This window comes from Macaca mulatta, chromosome 17 (assembly GCF_049350105.2).
Source record: "Macaca mulatta isolate MMU2019108-1 chromosome 17, T2T-MMU8v2.0, whole genome shotgun sequence".
Taxonomy (NCBI): Eukaryota; Metazoa; Chordata; class Mammalia; order Primates; family Cercopithecidae; genus Macaca; species Macaca mulatta.
The window spans coordinates 17,573,453-17,592,820 of NC_133422.1; the positions used below are offsets into that span (position 1 = coordinate 17,573,453).

Genomic DNA, 19,368 nt, shown 5'->3' on the forward strand with positions numbered 1-19,368 from the left:
CTGTGGTTCCTGACAGAGAATTGTTGCTGTGGGACAGAGAGATGAACAGTGAAAGGACAGCAGGGTGAGGGATACTGGAATTACAGTTCCTTCAGAGTAAAAAGAAATTGGGAAGGGGGTAGGGGAGAAGAATAGCATTAGGAGATAAACCTAATGTAAATGGCGAGTTAATGGGTGCAGCACACCAACATGGCACATGTATACATATGTAACAAACCTGCACGTTGTGCACATGTACCCTAGAACTTAAAGTGTAATAAATAAAAGAAATTATTCAGCATATTGGACTTTAATTGAGACCCCAGAAAGACTATATGTTTTAGTAAAAACCACATCCAAGAGTAAGGGCCAAGCCATTGGACTAAATTGAAAAGCAAAATAAATAAGCCCTAACAACAAATAAATTCACATCTGTCCCAGTATACTCTGTGCTACTATGATAGAATACCACAAACTGGATATTTTATAATGAGCAGAAATCTATTGGCTCATGGTGCCGAAGGCCAGAAAGTCTAAAATCAAGGAGCTGGTATCTGTCAAGGGCCTTCTTGCTGTGTCATCATGTGGCAAGAAGAAAAAGAGAAGGTGAGAAAGACAAATTGAAAGTAATGGAAAAAAACCACAATTACTTTTGCACCAACTTAATAAAAATCCCACTCTCTCAGTAATGGCATTAATCCATTCTTGAGGGCAGAGCCCTTATTGATGAATCAACTTTATTAGACTCCATCTCCCAAAATTTTTGCATTACAAATTAAGTTTCCAACACATACCTTTTGAGGGACACATTCAAAGCACTGCAATGTCTGACTGCACTTAATAATCACCAGCAATTTATCAGTTAAAAGAAAAATTAGCACTCTTTAAAGGAATTTTACATTAACTAGACTTCCTACAATTATCACACACAGTGTTCAGCTTATAATACACAATGATTAAATGGGCAAAAAAAATTGAACATGTAATCCATGGTTGAAAGAAATAGCAGCATATAGTAGAGTAGTCCTCCTTTATCCACAGTTTTGATTTCTGCAGTTTCAGTTACAGTACAATAAGATATTTTGAGAGAAAAGAGAGGGACCATATTCATATAACTTTGATTACAATATATGTTTATAATCATTCTATTTTATTCTTAGTTATTTTTGTTAACTTCTGTTTCCTAATTTATAAATTTAACTTGTTTATAGGTATGCATATTTAGAAAAAACCATAGTGTATATATGGTTTGATAGTATCCATGGTTTCAGTTATCCACTGGAGGTCTTGGAACCTATCCTCTGCTAATAAGGGAGGACTACTGTAATCAAACCTTAGATCACTCAAGTATTAGAATTAGCAGAAGAAAAATAAAATTCCTAAAGCTGCTGTTATTAATATTTTCTAAGACTTAAACTATGGTGCTAATGAGTAAAAAGATAAAAAATATGACAAAACCCATGACAGTGTGACAAATTTAAAATGTAATTATTGTCTTATTCCATTTCTGCTACTATAATAAAATAAGAAGACTGGATCATTTATATAAAACCAAATGCATTTCTTAAATTTCTGGAAGCTGAGAAGTCCAAGATCAAGGCACAGATAGATTTGGTGTCTGATTCTCATCAATGGCCTGTTTCTCATAGATGTTCATGAAGGTCTTGTGCTTATTTTGGTACTGACTTTGGTTTTGATATAAAGGTGAACTGGTCCCATAAATGAATTGGAAAGTGTTTTCTCCTCTTCTGTTTTTTAGAAGAGATTGTGTAGAACAAATATTATTTCTGGCAGGATTCACACATGAAATCATCTAGATCTAAAGACAGTTTTTTCAGAAGGTTCTAAACCAGGAATTCAATTTCTTTGGTCATGAATTATATTTGACCATGAATTCAATAGTTGTAGCTGTATTTATATTGCCTATTTCATCTTGGGTGAGTTTAGTTTGTGTATGCTGAGGAATTGATCAATATTATATAAGCTGTAGAACTCAAAATAAGAAAATAAATAATCTTCTAGAAAATAGAACACCTTACTAAAGAAGGTATACAGATGGAAATAACTACATAAAAACATATTCAACATTCTTAGGCATTAAGGAAATGCAAATTAAAGCCACAATAGGATAAGACTACACAGTTATTAGAATGACTAAATTTTTTTAAATGGCAATATAAAAAAAAACCCAACCTTAAAAGTTACATACTATAAGTGTTAGTCCATTTCCACTTTCTATAAAGAACTACCTGAAACTGTAATTTATAAAGGAAAGAGAGTTAATTGACTTACAGTTCTGCATGTCTAGGGAAGTCTCAGGAAGCTTACAGTCATGGCAGACGGCGAAGGGGAAGCAAGCACCCTTTTTCACAAGGCTGCAGGAGAGATCAAGAGCAAATGGGGAGGGGCTACACACTTTTAAACAACCATATCTCGCGAGAACTCTATCATGAGATAACACGGGTGGGGTGGGGGGATGGTGCTAAACCATTAGAAACTGCCCTCATTATCCAATCATCTCCCATCAGCTCTCTTCCCCAACATGTGGGGATGATAATTCTACATGAGATTTGGGTGGGTACACAGAGCCAAACCATATCAGTAAGATTCTATTTATATAGCATTCCAAAATGTTCAATTGACAGTAATAGAGAATAGGCCAGAGGTTGTCAGGGCTTTAGGTCGGGGAGAATGTCATGTTTATAAAGGGGTAACATTGAAAATTTCTTTAGAATTATGCAGCATTTTGTGTCATGTTCATATCTATCTACCTACCTATTTATTTACCTATCATAAACTTTATAAACATAAAATTAAAAAATTACTTGATTGATAATATCTGGCATGTAAGAGACCATGTGTCATTGAAAGAAACTGGATGAATGGTAAATTGGGGCTCATTGGACTATTTTTGCAACTTTGTGCAAGTCTAAAATAATTTAAAATTTTTTTAAAGTTTAAAATAAATTACCTAGAAATATATAGCATATATAATTGAAGAAAATTTGATGAGCTCATATGCTGTATAATGTGCCAAATGTGCTTAGCCAAAAGAAATAGAAAAAAGAGATAGAGTGGGATGGAAGGAAGGGAAGAAGGAAGGCAGGAAGGGAGGGAGGATGGAAGGAAGGAGGGAGGGAAGGAGGGAGGGAAGGAAGGAAAGAAGGAAGGAAGGAAGAAAAGGAAGGAAAGAAAGAGGAAGGGAGGGAAGGAAGGAAGGGGAAGCGAGGGAGGGAAGGAAAGAAGGAAAGGAGGGAAGGAAGGAAGGAAGGAAAGAAGGGAGGGAGGGAAGGAAGGAAGGAAGGAAGGAAGAGAGGAAGAGCCCTTTACAAAAAGGTGAAGTACCAGAAGAATGCTTTCCTTCTGGTATTAAAAAATGAAAGTTGCCATGTTGTGGATAGTGCTATGTAACAGAGAATCTCAGACACTCCAGAAGCTAAGAGAGACCCATCATGATCAGTTACCATTAATCCCATAAATAGCAGGAAGAAAATTCTGCCAACAACTTGAAGGGTATCAGAAGATCTAAGTTAGATAAGATTAGGTCTCCATTATGACTACCTCCAAGTCAGATGAGTAGTAACTTCATCCCTGGAGTGATGTCTCATCACACACATGGCGTCACTCACATTCAAGAGTAGATGATTACACAAGGTATTTGTGTCAAGCAGTGGGGACCTTGTGGGGTGGGGAATGGTACATTTTAGAATTGTATCTCCCAGAGTAGGAGACTATTACTAATTTACAAAAGGGTTGTTTATGTTGTTAAACGAGGTGTCTTCCATTCCGTACTTGGAAATTCAGTTTGGGGGCTCGTTAGAATTACTATTCCATACTTCTTAGTAAGTGAATAAAAGTTTAACAACAGTAAAGTGAAAAAAAGATATCTGTGTATGAGCTATGAGAAATGAAAAGAAACCTTCAAAAAACTATCAACAATTTAAACTAACCTCTCAAAGAGTAGACACAGACTTTTAGAAAAAAATGTTTTGCTACAAGTAACAACATAAACACCTGTGTGTCAATTACTCATGTAAATCCATTCTTTTTGATTTTGTGAAAATTTATAACTAAACTAATTTTCTTCAACACTCATTGTGTTTCTTTTTTGTTATAAAATTGTTTTTTTTTTTTTCTAAACTTTTCTTAGTTTCTTTTAGTCTATTCCATAAATACTTTGGGGGTATCTATGTTTAGATAATTAGGTGTATGAGCGGCATAAAAGCAAGTAGGACACATATTTCAGTAACTAAAATGAAGATATTCCTAGTAATATAGTTTCAGATGGTACATATCTGGCATCCCCAATATTCGCTATCAAATATACATGGTCCATGGCCTGTTGGAAACTGGGTCGCACATTAGGAGATGAGCAGCAGGTGAGTGAGCAAGCAGAGCTCTGTCTGTATGTGACAGCTCTGCATTGTTCACATTACTGCCTGAGCTCCGCCTCTTGTCAGATCTGTGGTGGTATTACATTCTCAGAGGAGTGTGAATGTTACTGTGACCTCTGCATGTGAGGGATTTACGCTGCACACCCCTTATGAGAATCTAATGCCTGACGATGTGTCACTGTCTCCCATCATCTCCAGATAGGACCATCTAGTTGCAGAAAAACGAGCTCAGGGCTTCCATTGATTCGACATTATGGTGAATTGTATAATTATCTCATTATATATTATAATATAGTAATAATAGAAATAAAGTGCCCAACAAATGTAATATGCTTGAATCATCCCAAAATCATTCACCCATCCCCTGGGTCCATGGAAAGTTGTATTCCATGAAACTGGTCCCTGGTGCCAAAAGGGTTGGGGATCGCATTTGTATATCATAAACAATTGTAGTGAAAATTGTGGAATGATGATTTTCCTAGATTCTTGTTAGGAAAATCTCCATAAAATAGACAGAGCTTCCCTCTGCACCAGTGATGATTAGTTGGTTAGTAAATGTGGGCTGTTTGGGAAAGAAGTTTATCTTGGGGTAGGTGGTTTTCTCCATTGAGACAATTTTCAAATTGCTGACAGCTAAAGACTGTTTGCCTGCAGCTCTCTCAGCAACTGGGGGAATACATCTTTCATTCTTGAAGTATGGTCTGTGTGGTACATCAAAGTGGTTACTACAACAAATGTGTATTATGTCATGTACATAATGTCAGTTTCAAATATTTGGAGGAAAAATACCCATAAAATTTTATATACTTTCATGTTTTCAGTTAAATGGTTATGATTACGTTGCCTCTTTTTTTATATGGCATGGTTCTACACCCTTCAACATCTAGTTGTCTTGTGCTTTAATTTAGCTACAGCCTTCTTAGAATATTTTACTTAGAACAGAAACATATTGGCCTAATCGGTACAGAATGAAAAACACTAGTATTGATTGCTCATTCTTATTTTTCCTAAACATAAAATCACATTCTCATTTTTAAAAGCACTGCTATTTTTTCATATATAGGTGAAGAAAATAGTCACTTTTAATAAATTAGTACATCAGTGATATCTTCCTATGCCTTTTTCTTAAATATCCATATACATCACTTTTTTCTAAACAGTCATACACATGTCAACATGTGTAGATTTTTTCTGTCTTTTAAAAATAAAATTAGGTCATGTGCACTCTCATTTGCAACTTTTTAATATCACAAATTATATATATACATAAATGAATGTATCTCTAATATTTGTATAACATTTCATTGTATAAAGATGCTGTCATCTATTATGTCTTGCAGTTACCCTATGGAGACTGTCTCATATTATCTTGATTATAAGCAATACAGTATTGAATTTCCTAGTACTTAGGTTTTTGCACACTTGCTGAAGTTTCTTGATATACTAGATTAGTAGATGTAAGATTTCTGGTCCACAGGAAGGTGCATTGCCCTATTCATAAATTTTTTTACCAATAACAGACACCAATTTAGCTAACTGCACTGGAAAAATGCTTTATCAGAAGGTTACTATGTGCTTCAGAGCATTATCAGGAATTTTAAAGAACCAAGCACAGAAAAGTCAGAAAATTAGAAAAGGCAAGGAACAGCTAATGTCCCATCACAGGTGTGTGCATCTTTCGAGACTTAAATGATATGCTTTTCATTATCATGCTGAACATAAAATGTTATGAACATTAGGGCTAAATGACAATGAACAATCGTGGCGATAGCACTGGACTTTTTATCCCATTACTGCCACCACAAATGACCTCTCACCATCCTTACATGTTGTGTCAGTTCTCTCAGCGTTCAAATTCCTGGGTAGGAGTTTCAAACTGGCTAAGTCTCAATCATACTGTTCTTGAATTTTAAGAAGGGACAGCTGCTTCACTGGTACTTCTCTGCGGGAGTTGAGACTCTGGGTTCCCCACAGTGAGGAAGCCCGTTCAAATATCGAGAAACCGAAAGTAAATTCCTCAAAGCATACACACATTTTTAATTGTAATAAATACCATCAAATTTTATTTCCAATCAATTATACCAATTTTAATCCTATTTATAGTAGAGAGTACATTTTCCCAATAAGCATTGACAATGATCAATTTTTAAACTATTGCTAATGTGACAAAAAATAAAAATTACCATGTTGCAATTTGGATTTTACTGATTAGTTATTAAGCTATTTTATTTTAATTTAATTTAATTTTATTTTATTGGGATGGAGTCTCATTCTGTCACCCAGGCTGGAGAGCAGTGGCGCAATCTTGGCTCACTGCAATCTCCGCCTCCCAGGTTCAAGCGATTCTCCTGCGTCAACCTCCTGAGTAGTGTGGATCAGTCCAAGTCTGAAGGCCTCAGAACCAGAAAAGCTGATGGTTAACCCTCAGTTTGAGGCCAAAGGCCTGAGAATAAGCTGGTGTGTGTAAGTCCTGGAGTCCGAAGGCCAGGAAACTTCGAGTTGTTGTTCAAGGACAAGAGAGAAAGAGTGTATCCTAGTTCTAGCAGATAGTTCAACATAGATGCCTTTCCTCAGTTTCTGTGATGGTGCCCATCTACTTTGAGGGTTGCTTTTCCCTACATAGTGTTATTAGGAATAGTGCTGCAATAAACATAAGAGTACAGATATCTTTTTGACACATTGATTTCAATTCCTTTGGCTATATACTCAGTAGTGGAATTGCTGGATCATATGGCAGTTCTATTTTTATTTTTTTGAGAAACTTCTATGCTTTTTTCCATAATGGCCTTATTACATTTACATTTCCACAAACATTATATATGAGTCTTCTTTTCTCCATATCCTCATAAGCATTTTATTTTTTGTCTTTTTGATAATAGCCATTCTAAATTGAAGTAAGGTAATATTGCATTGTGGTTTTGATTTGCCTCTCCCTGATGATTAGTGATGTTGAGCTTTTTGTCATATGCCCACTAGCTATTTGTATGTCTTTTTTGGAGAAATGTCTATTCAGGCCTTTTACCCATATTTAAATAAAATTACTTTTATTTTTTTGGTATTGGGTTGTTTCAGTTCCTTATATATTGTATATATTAACTCCTATTTGGATGATTCATTTGCAAATATTTTCTCCCATTCTGTAGGTTGTCTCTTCACTCTTAGAATATTTTTCTTTGCTCTGCAGAAGCTTTTTAGTTTGATATAATCACATTTGTCTATTTTTGCTTGTGTTGCTTATGCTTTTGAGGTCTCATCCAAAAAGTTTTTACCAAAATTTTTGTCATGAAGCACTTCCCCTGTGTCTTTTTCTAGTAATCTTATAGTTTTGGTTCTTATATTTAAGTATTTAATTCATTTGGAGTTGATTTTTATATAAGGTGAGCAATTAGGTTCTGGTTTCATTCTTCTGCCTATAGATATCCAGTTTCACAGCACTATTTATTGAAGAGACAATATTTTCCCCAATGTGTGTCCTTGGCATATTTATTTAAAAAAATCAGTTGGCTGTAAATATGTGGATTTATTTCTGGGCTCTATTCTATTTCATTGGTCTATGAGTCTGTTTTTATGGCAGCACCAGCCTGATTTAGTTATTATAGTTTTGTAGTATACTTTGCAGTCGGGTAGTGTGATGCCTCTAGCTTCTTCTTTTTGCTCAAGATTGCTTTGGCTACTGGGAGTCTTTTTTGTTCCATATGAATTTTAACATTGTTATTAACATAGAAGATACAGCTCAAATTTCTAAGAAATAGCCATCTTGCCTGGAAATATTCTCACTTCCTTTTTCTTTCCATGGTACATGATTTTTTAAGGCTCTTTTGGAAAAAATTATTAGATTTTACCTAAAGTTGTTTTACATAGTTGATAAATGATGGACTTAATAAATAACTACAAGTGGTAACAGATCATACTGGGGTAATATTTAGAAGATATAATTTGAGATTTTATACTTTAGAGAATTTTAATTTCAGAAGCACTAAAATAGACTGTTTGAATATGAAATAGGTGATTTTTTTAACTTTAAAATAGTTTTTATTATACAAAAGTTGCCACATAATTGGATATTTCTCTACTCTGTACACAATTATTCTCATTCTCCACAGAAAGGCTGCTTAACTTCTCATCTGGTGATGGCAAACACTACAATTTTAACAAAATAGTAGTAATGCCTCAGGGATCTAAGTTGAAAGCAGTATATTGGTACATGACTTTGCACCAATATTAGGAATGTACAAAGGTCTTTTATTCAAAAATACAAAATAAATTATCTGTAGGTTTGGACAATGATTGCAGTAAGCCATTATGTATTTTGTCAACTAAAACCAGTAACTAATGGTTATAATGATTTCTTAAATATCAGCCAGCCTTTTCTTCAGTCATTTTCTCCAACTGACTTCTCTGAAGCTATTGGTGAGGAAAACTGCCTTAAGCTTCCTGTCACAGTTCATTAATATAGGTAAAGCACTATTCTAGGAATTAGAACATGCCACCTCTCATACCACCGCTCATTCTACACATTGCACCCATTCCAGGGTACTTCTCTTCTTTAGGAATTTTTGTGACTAAAATTTCTGCTGTAGTTAACAGAGAGGCCACCCAAAAGCATCCAATAAAGCAGTTTTCACAAACTTTGTTGGGTCAGTGATTCCTTTTCCCACCGTATTCACAAAATCTCTGACCATAGCATCATAACCAATTTCTGTAGAACTTTGCATAATTTTCTCGACTATAAAAGGTCCTTCAATACCTGCATTTTTAGCAATTGACATTGCAGCAATTTCGAATATTCTTTTAATTTCTATACCAATGTTTTTATCTTCACTAACTGGAGTCAATGAGTACTAGGCTGGAATTTATTGAGGCAGGGCACAGCTCCTTCCCAGAATAATGCCTTCTTCAACAGCAGCTGTTGTAGCATTAAGGGATCTGTAACTCTGTCTTTCTTTTCATTCATTTGACATCACTTGTCCCACCAAACTTCAGCACGGCTACTCCATCTGAAAAGTTTCCCAGCCATTCTATCAGTTTTTCCTTTTCATATTCACTAATTGTTACATCTAACTGCTCCATGATTTCTTGAATATGTTTTTTCAATTTTCTCCCTGTCACCTTTTCCTTTTAAGAGCATAGCATAATCTTTAGTTACAATGACCTGTCAAACTTTACCTAAGTCACGAGGCTGCACATCTTCAAGATTTAGGGTCAAGCCTTCTTCTCCAAACACTGCACCACCAGTAGCAATAACCATATCTTTAAGCTGGTTCTTTCAATTGTTCATCAAACCCTGGAGCTTTGACTGCTATAATGTGAAGACCAACTTTTAGCCTATTCAAGACGAACGTACTTAGAGCATCTCCATCAATATCTTCAACAATTATGACCAAAGTTGTGTGCATTGGCAACTTCAAGAGCAGGTACAACGGACTGGATGTTAGAAATTTTCTATTCACTCATTAGAACATAGGCATCCTGGAATTCACATTTCTAGCCTTCTGGTATATTCATAAAGTATGGAGAACTATATCCTCAATCAAACTTCATGCCTTCAATAATGTCTAATTCATCATTCAGTGTTTTTTCCATCCTTTACAGTGATGGCAACGTTTCTACGGTCTGTCTCCATTTGTAGAAATTGTAGCAATCTGAGCATTTTCTTCACAGGTGGTCACAGGTTTAGACTGCTGTTCAAGTTCAGCAATTAGAGCATAAACAGCTAACATCACACCTCTCCCCATTTCCAATAGGTTAGCACCTTTACTAATCTTCTTGAAGCCTTCCTTGGCAATAGAGCATGCCAGAACAGTACAGTGATAGTATCATCCCCAGCCTCTTCACCTGTGTTATTGGCAACATCTTGAACAAGTTTAACCCCAATATTTTTATATTTATCCTTTAAGTCAATAGATGTTTCAACAGTCACACCATCTTTTGTTACTTTGGGACTTCCACAGTTCTGTTCAATAATCACTGCTTTTCCCCATTGTAATGGCTACAGCATTGGCTAAAAGGTCTGCACCTTGAAGGATTAAGGCTTGGACATCTATACCACATTTTACATCTTTAGCATAAACCCAAGTGAGATGAGGAGCCAGTACCCTGGACACAGTTCTCATCTAGTGAAAGACTGGGAGTTATCGAAGCATTTCTGCAGAGCGGTGGTGGTGAGTGAGGAGAAATAGGTGATTTTTAGCACAATAATAACAGAGTGAGCTAAAGAAAGAGGATTAATTTAGGTAATTAATTATAATAGCTAGATATGAAAGTATTTTAGGAAAAGATTTTTTATGCAGAGTCATTCTAAAAGTGCAAATTAAAATCTCATTTACATTTGGATACATGCCATACATTGTCAGTATATGTCATTTATTTAAAAATCTATTTTTTCTTTATAAGCAAATTGCCTATTTTTCATTTAACATCAAGTTTTTTCATTTTCTAATATTTTCAATTATGTCAGATAAAACAATAAGTGATAATACACACAATTTTACTTTTATCATTGAAGCTTACTTGCGAAAAACAATTCACCACAGCTTATATAGAGTTTACAATTCACATTGTATGCATACCTTCTCCACTTAGCTTTTCCTTTAAGAAGAATGTTAACCCAATCCTAATAAGGAAGCTGCTGTGTGCATTTACAGGGAAAAAAGGCATGAGTTTCCTTGGCAACTGGAGCCATGTGCAGTCTCTCAGAACAGCTCCTCCTACACTCAAGTTTCCTAGGTAGCAGGCTGCATATATTTTATAAAGACAATGGGATAATAGGACAGTTATTACCCTGTTCAATCTTGCATGTGAAAAGCTTCAATGGGAAAGATGCATTTGCTATAATAACTGGCAATTTGAGGGAAAATATTAATTGTATAATGAAGTTGCTTCCTCTTTCCAAATCAGGTTTAACAGTTTAATTCAAGGTCCAAAGTATATTAGGTGTTTACCTTTTTTTTTACAGGTGAAAATAATTACTTTCCCTTCTACTTCACCCTCATCACCCACTACCAAATTAGCAGCTAAAGTTAAAGGTGAGCTGAAGGTGAGCACTTCAAGGATAAATAGCGGTTAGTTCACAGTACTGCTCTGAAGCAGAAAAATTAATCCGTAATATTGCATGAATGGAAGAGACCCAACGTATCTGAAATTGACTGTAAAGTGTCACAAAATCTTAAAACATCTAAAGAAAGCCTGTCTACAGATCTAGAAAATATTAGAAGATATTAGAAGCATGAATAGCCTAAAGGACATAGATAATTTTAGTAAACTAAAAAATTAGAAGACAAAATATTGATAAAATTGATTATATACAGTCAATACACAAAGCTATTTCTGGGCAGAGGGGTGGGAGAGAGAAGTTAAGTGAATGCATTTACATTATGTAGATTTCTCTTTTTCCAGCAAAAGAGCATTTGAAAGAAATCAAATTAAAGAGCAGCTGTGTATTATTATTAAATGTGGACAAAATTTTCTGGCACATTAGGACTCTTTATAAGTCAAATATTGTTTTAAAATTATTTTGCAACCTTTTTAAACTCTTAATTTTATATAATAGCAACTTCTATTCTCTGACATGCAAATCCTATTCATTCACAAGACAATTAAGTCTAATTATCTGTTGAGTTACACACAAAGAAAAATACAATTTATATGTAATTAATCAGCTCTGGAGCATTGTGAATTTCAAATTCTGTGCAACTAGAGGAGTACAGATTACATTGTTTAAACCTGTTTTGCTGAATACTTAGCAGAGCATCTTTACAATTAGAACTTAAAGGGGAAAATATTACAAAATATTATTTTTAATACTCTTCCAAATTAAATCATCGGACATTCTACATATGACTATTTTGGAACCAAAAAATAAGACTGATTTTTCCACAGAATTTTGGGACATTAATATTTTATACTGCTTTTCAAATATAATATTTATTTTCTCTCCTTTGTCTCTTCTGTCACACACATGTGCATGTGTGTACTCACATATGCACACACACAGATACAGACACATTCTTTTTATTCAATCATTTTTATTGGATTAATTGAAATACTGTGTTTTCCCTGAATGCATCACAGACAATTTGTCAGGTAACACGTGTTACATTACATAGCTATTTTTAATATGTGTTTTACTCTACTATAAATTTAACATAAATTACTAAAAAAATTTCTCCTCTGATGGATACTTAGTTTACTTCAATTGTATACACACACACACACACACACACTCTCACACTTGCTTTCTGTGTTTTGTTTTTTCTGTTTGATTCCAAGAAGTGGGAATTACAGGATTTGAGAATCTGTCATGGAAAGTGATTTTGAGATTGTAATAATGGATTATAAATACTTTATGACAATAGCATAGACTTATGGAATTTGGAATTGCTAGTTTCGTGCATAATAAGGTATGCCTAAAATACTCCATCTGCAGGTTTACTTGGCTCACTATGCAAATTTGCTAAGTTTGATTTAGGAGCATTCTTCTTTAATTATGTTCTTATTTAAAGGTACCTTCTTTTTCTTCCTCAGAGTTCCAAATCAAACTTTCCTCAACTTTCAAAAGCAAAAGTGCAAAAATAATATTAAGAAGAGATACTTAGTTATTTAGTTATCTAATAAGTTTTGGCTTTAGTATGTGCTTGGCACTATTTAAGATTTACTGCGTCATAGGATCAAATATGAATTATTAATGTCAGTTAATTGAGTGTCATGTTCAACATTTGGTCTCATTTTCAATATAATTTTGTCAGGCAATTCTATTTACATATTTGCGAGTGTGTCTAACTAGTGTACCGAACCCACCTTCTGGCTGTTTCTAAGACATACTTTGTTTTGTTTTTAACCAGGGAGATGTTTCCTATTATCCTTGATAATGTACCATGAACATATGAAAACATATGAAACATAGAAACATGAAGAAAACAAGATAAAAATCACTAACATCCGCTTGGCAGTATAGAAACAAAGCTTATTCTGGTGACTTACAAAAATATTTATTATTTATAACTACTAACTACTTGCCTTGCAGCAGAGTAATTCCAAACAAAAGATGTAAGTGCAATTTAGCTACATCTTCTACTATATTTGAATTTTGTCTTATGGTGAATAATAATAAATTTGAAGCCATATTTAATGTGAACATTATAAATACAAATTTAATTTTAATTACTTGGTTCATACATTACTACATTTAAGAAAAAGATGTGTGTAAACTGGATAAAAGACATTACTTTAGTTTGGCAAATGGATAACTTTGCCTGATATTGCATACAGAATCTGTTACTTGAATGGATTACTTGGAGATTGCCTCTAAGCTCTCTTTCATATCTAAATACTCTAATACTTGTCTTGTAATATGGGTCATTTAAAAGCTTTTGTATGCTGCTGAACTTGTTCTTTTTTAATCATGTTATTAGCTCCATTAGCCACAGATAGAACTTTTAAACCACTTGTTAACAAATCCACTGAAAAGAATTTTCTTTTTAAAAAAAGAAAGGAGACGATTCCAGTGAGCGGTTTGCAAACAGGGGAGATTCTGCCTTCCTTACAAAGCAAAGGTGTGTTTGAAGACAACAGAGATAGCTCTTTTTTCTTTTTTTTTTTATTATTTATTTATTTTTTTATTTTTATTATTATACTTTGAGTTCTAGGGTACATGTGCATAACGTGCAGGTTTGTTACATATGTATACTTGTGCCATGTTGGTGTGGTGCAACCATCAACTCGTCAGCACCCATCAACTTGTCATTTACATCAGGTATAACTGGCATCCCCATTCAGGTTCCTACTCTGGTCTGCTTATGCAAATGAGGCATGCAAACTTGTTAATTCTTACTGACTGATGCAGCTCACAGTCTACTGGTTAGGTCCAGGAAGCAAAATGGGGTTTTAACCTGAACAGCTACACACAGTTATGAAAGTCCCAGAATTATAGGAGTGTCTGGGTTTTCCAGGAATGCAGAATATGTATGTGACCCCTATAGTCAGCATCTGGGTGCTTGGCTCTATTTTGAATTTAGGCTCAGTTAGCCACTCAGGATCCTTCTTGAAGGACTGGCTCTTCCGGGATTCACATCTTTTTTAGCAGAACTGTTAATCTTTATTTAAAACTGGCAAAGTAATAGTCTTTAATTCATTAAAGTTATGGTGTATCTAAGGCACATCTCTTTAAAAAGCTTGGCTGTTTTGGAAATAGTGAAGATTTCCTACATAAAAGTGACAACTAAAATTTCACAAGAAAACCAATACATTTGCAAATGGTATGGAAACATGATGAAGAAACCAACAGTGTCACAGAAAAAATATTCATTTTCAAGCCTTATTGGGATGTACAAAATATAAATTTTGTTAATCTTTTAAGAGACGATTAAAAAAGTCTGAAAATCTAAATGACTATAGATACCTTTCAATTTTGACATTTCAAACTGTATTCATTGGTTTTATAAAAATCTACATGTAAACACAGGCTTTACCCTGACAAAAATGTGCCTCACTATTCTCTGAGATAATATACACACTCACATACACTCTATGTCAGATACAAGGAAAAATATTCAACTATATTTTACTCTGCTTAAGAAACATTAAACTGCTTATTTTTCAACATATTATTAAATTACATACTATTAATAATATTTACAATGACTATCGATAGTGTGTTAAGAACACATTATTAACACTATTAATAACAGCATATTATCAACAAACTACTATGTCATATGTATTAAACTTTATCTCTACAATAAAAGCCTTCGTGTTGGCCACTGTTTAAGAAAAAAATCAAAGGAAAAGGTGACCTGCTGAAAAATAACAGGAAGTATCTTCTTTCTCAAACATGTAAAATAATCTATCTGATTAAGAAAGTGTATATTGTCTCACTATTTTTAAAAATTGTTATACATAGCTGTTTAAACTTTTCTCTAGCTTTGCTTTATCAAATTTTAGTGTATTGGACAAATATAAATAGATATAAGTAATATTAATATGATTGACAAACTATAATGATAAACAACTGTTAACCTACTTTCCAGCCCATGAACTAAAATATAATCAGTAACTTACATTACCTATTGCCGCTCACTGTCTTTCTCCTTATGTCCCTATGTATTTTATATATTTTATCATGTAAGAGAGTTCTTCAAAAAGTTTATGAAAATGTATATTATAAATAAACTTGCATAAATTTATTTTTTGCATCAAAATAAACTCCTACTAACTTGTTGTAACATGCTTAAAAATCATCTAGTTTGAGGTACGTAAGAATAATACATCAATTTGAAAAAAGCTATCAGAGCAACATGAATTCTATTAAAACTGAAGCAAGAAGAAAGATTAATTTTATAGTGAAGATTGAGAAGAAGAGAGGTAAACTCATTGATGCTTTATGAAAAGTTGATGGAGACAATGTCCCCCAATCTTCAGCATCTTACAAATGAATAACTCATTTTAAGAAGTGATGAGACAGTGTTGAAGATGAACCTTGCAGTAGCATACCATCCACATCAATTTGTTGTTCATCTTGTTGATGTGCTAATTGAAGAGGACCAGACAATAACAGCACAGACAATAGCCCACACCATAGACATCTCAATTGGTTCAGCTTACATAACTCTTAATGAAAAATTAAAGTTGAGCAAACTTTCCACTTGATAGGTACCAATACTGTTGTACCCAGATCGGCTGCAGACAAGAGCAGAGCTTTCAATAAAAAGTTTAAACAAGCAGGATCAAGATCCTGTAGCGTTTCTTCAAAGAATTATAATAGGAGATAAAACGTGGCTTCACCAGTATGATCCTAAAGACAAAGAAACAATCAAAGCAATGGCCACCAAGATGTGAAAGTGGTCCAGTCAAAACAAAAGCAGACTGGTCAAGAGCAAATGTCATGGCAACAGATTTTTGGGATGCTCAGGGCATTTTGCTTGCTAACTCCCTCGAGAGCCAAAGACTAATAACATCTGCTTATTATGATAATGTTTTGAGAAAGTTATCCAAAGCTTTAGCAAAAACACCCAGGAAAGAGGCAATACAGAGTCCTTCTCTCCCATAACAAGTTTTCTGCACATTTCTCTCATTAAACTAGGGCAATTTTGTGAGTTTCAGCAAATTATTAGCCATCCACCTTCCAGTCTTGATTTGGCTTCTTCTAACTTCTTTTTGTTCTCTAATCTTAAAAAAAATGTTTAAAGGACACACCAATTTTTCTTCAGTTAATAATATAAAAATAATAATGTAAGAAAGTTGTTAAATCAGCTGTTCTGGTTAAAGTCCCAGGACCCTAAGTTCTTTAAGGATGGACTGAATGGCTGGTATTATCTCTTACAAAAGTATCTTGAACTTGATGGAGCTTATGTTAAGAAATAAGTTTGTATTTTTATTCTTATCCTTTAATTCTATTTTTAATGAAATTTTAAAATCCCATTTTGTGTGTGTGTGTGTGTGTGTGTGTGTGTGTGTGTGTATGTTTTTTAAAATAATAAGTTTTTATTATTATACTCTAAGTTCTGGGATACATGTGCAGAATGTGCAGGTTTGTCACATAGGTATACACATGCCATGGTGGTTTGCTGCATCCATCAATCCATCTACATTAGTTATTTCTCCTAATGCTATCCCTCCCCAAGCCCCCTACCCCAACAGGCCCCAGTGTGTGATATTCCCCTCCCCGTGTCCGTGTGTTCTCATTGTTCGACTCCCACTTATGAGTGAGAACATGTGGTGTTTGGTTTTCTGTTCCTGTGTTAGTTTGCTGAGAATGATGGTTTCCAGCTTCATCCATGTCCCTGTAAAGGACATGAACTCATCAATTTCTCTTGTTAAATTAGCGAATAAAAGATAGCATATTGTAGATAGTCTTGTGGGTCTGACTGCTTCCAAATCTTACTTAATGATGTTATGCTTTCAAAATCTATTCCTGTTGCTCTGTGCAACTAATTTCCCTGTTGTATAATGTTTTATTGTGTTAATATACCATACTTCATGAATTTGAATTGCTTTTAGTTTTGCTTTCTTGTTTTGTTTTGTAAATACAATTTTTTGATGAAAATATGCTATTCTACATGGTGGACATAGGCAAGAGTTTGGATATAGGTCTATGAATGTCACAGTTTTACTGAAATTACTGGGTAAAGGGGTATACAAATATTTAGCTTTATGAGATTGTGCTAGATTGTTTCCAAAAATGGTTACAATCAATTGACATTCTCACAAGAAATAAAGGAGACCATGGTTGTATTATTTGACTTCTTAATTTTGAAAACTTGGAATGTATAAAATTCTTTCTGGTTATTTTAATTTATATTTCTTAGATTAACACTGATTTTTGGCAGTTTTTCATACGCTAATTGACCTTACTTTCTCTTTTGTCATGTGTCTGTATTTTTTTTATTTTTTAATGATAAATAATAGTTATACATATTTTGGGGATACATGTGATATTTTGAAACATGTACACAATGTATCATGCTCAAATCTGGGTAAATGGGATAACCGTCACCTCAAATATATATCTTCTCTTTGTGTTGGAAATATTATAATTCTCTTCTAGTTATTTTGAAATATACAATAGATTATTATTAGCTATAATTTCCCTATTCTATCAAAAACTAAAATGTATTCCTGCTATTTAAATGTGTTTTTTAACCCATTTAACCACCTTTCCTTCATCTCCCTCCCTACCTTCTTTTGTCATGTGTTTGGCCTACTTTTCTACTGGACTGCTTCACATCGTGTTATCTATTTTTAGCAACTCTTTATATTCTACATGGTAAAATTTTATTGGACATAGGCATACACATATATACACTCATATTTTCTCCTAGCTTCCAGTTTATGATATTTTTGACAAACAGAATTGTAAACTTTTATTAGGTTCAAATTTTATCAACATTTAGACTATGAGTAGCAAGCTTAGTACCAATGGATCATAAGGTTTCATTTGTTTATTTTTTCTTTTTCTGGCATAAGGCTAATCAAACTACAGGCAAATAAGGAAATTGTTGCGTTTACATGTACAAGCCAAACAGTGCATGTGTATAAATCTTCCTGTCAGGAACCTGATACAAGAAAATGAGGAAACTATCATGTAAACACTGAATATTTGCTTTGTATTGAATGGCTTAAGGACAACTCAGAACTCCCTACACCGTAATGATCTTATAATCCAAAGCGATTGATTTATGTTCTCTAAGAAGTGCGGTGCTGCACAGGGTATTGTACTTTGAGTGTTAAGCAAATCACTTCTTTGCAGACTTATTAGAGTATAGCCTTTGTCCAAAACTTTATGTAAAAATTATACTTATCGATGAAACTACTGCCATGAATTTTACATGTTCTTAAAAATATCATTTGGTGCAGAGTGAGTATAATTTCCCCCAAATCCCTGGAACTCTGGCTTCACTCCCTCAGTGTCACTATTTTACTGAAAATATATCATTATAAAAATTAACTTTGGTTTTATTCATAAAAAATTCTTCAATTCAAGTGCTCAATTAACAATATATTTCAGGCTGGCACCTGGGTTAATATGTTACTTATCACAGGCACACATTCTGATTTTGAATCTCACAAGATCCATTCTCTGAATCATACATTTTTGTGCCTTTCAACATCAAATATCAGATTCCATATAAAAATAATTTATATTATGTTACTAGAGCTCAAAATCTTAATTTGTCAAAAGGAGGAAAAGAGGAGTTTTGAGGACAGGGATAATTCCTTATGCATTCAACACAGCTTCCAGCAAGCATTCCTCCTGTGCTCTGTATATTGCCTCTAAGTGCCCAGAGGACTGGGAAAAGGCTGCAGATCAACATAGTCAATGGTCTCGTCTTTACCACAAGGACCAGTTTTGGTGGCAGCTCCTGCTTCCCTGGTACTTGGTACCCTGAGACACTGTAAGTATAGGCATGAAGAATGGAGAGAACAGGAATTGTCAGTTAATGTGACTGAACTTTCCCACCTTCAAACTTCTCTCTCTCTTTTTCTCATCTCCTCCCTCTCT

The 19,368-nt window shown here is 34.1% G+C and overlaps 1 long non-coding RNA gene and 1 pseudogene across 2 annotated transcripts in view; one reads left to right on the forward strand and one right to left on the reverse strand.

Annotated features, from left to right (window-relative positions):
• LOC144336126 (uncharacterized) overlaps nucleotides 1–19,368 on the forward strand; it is a 105,647-nt gene that overhangs the window by 44,054 nt on the left and 42,225 nt on the right. The gene's annotated exons all lie outside the window — the stretch shown is intronic.
• On the reverse strand, nucleotides 8,746–10,516 carry LOC697045 (60 kDa heat shock protein, mitochondrial pseudogene; annotated as a pseudogene).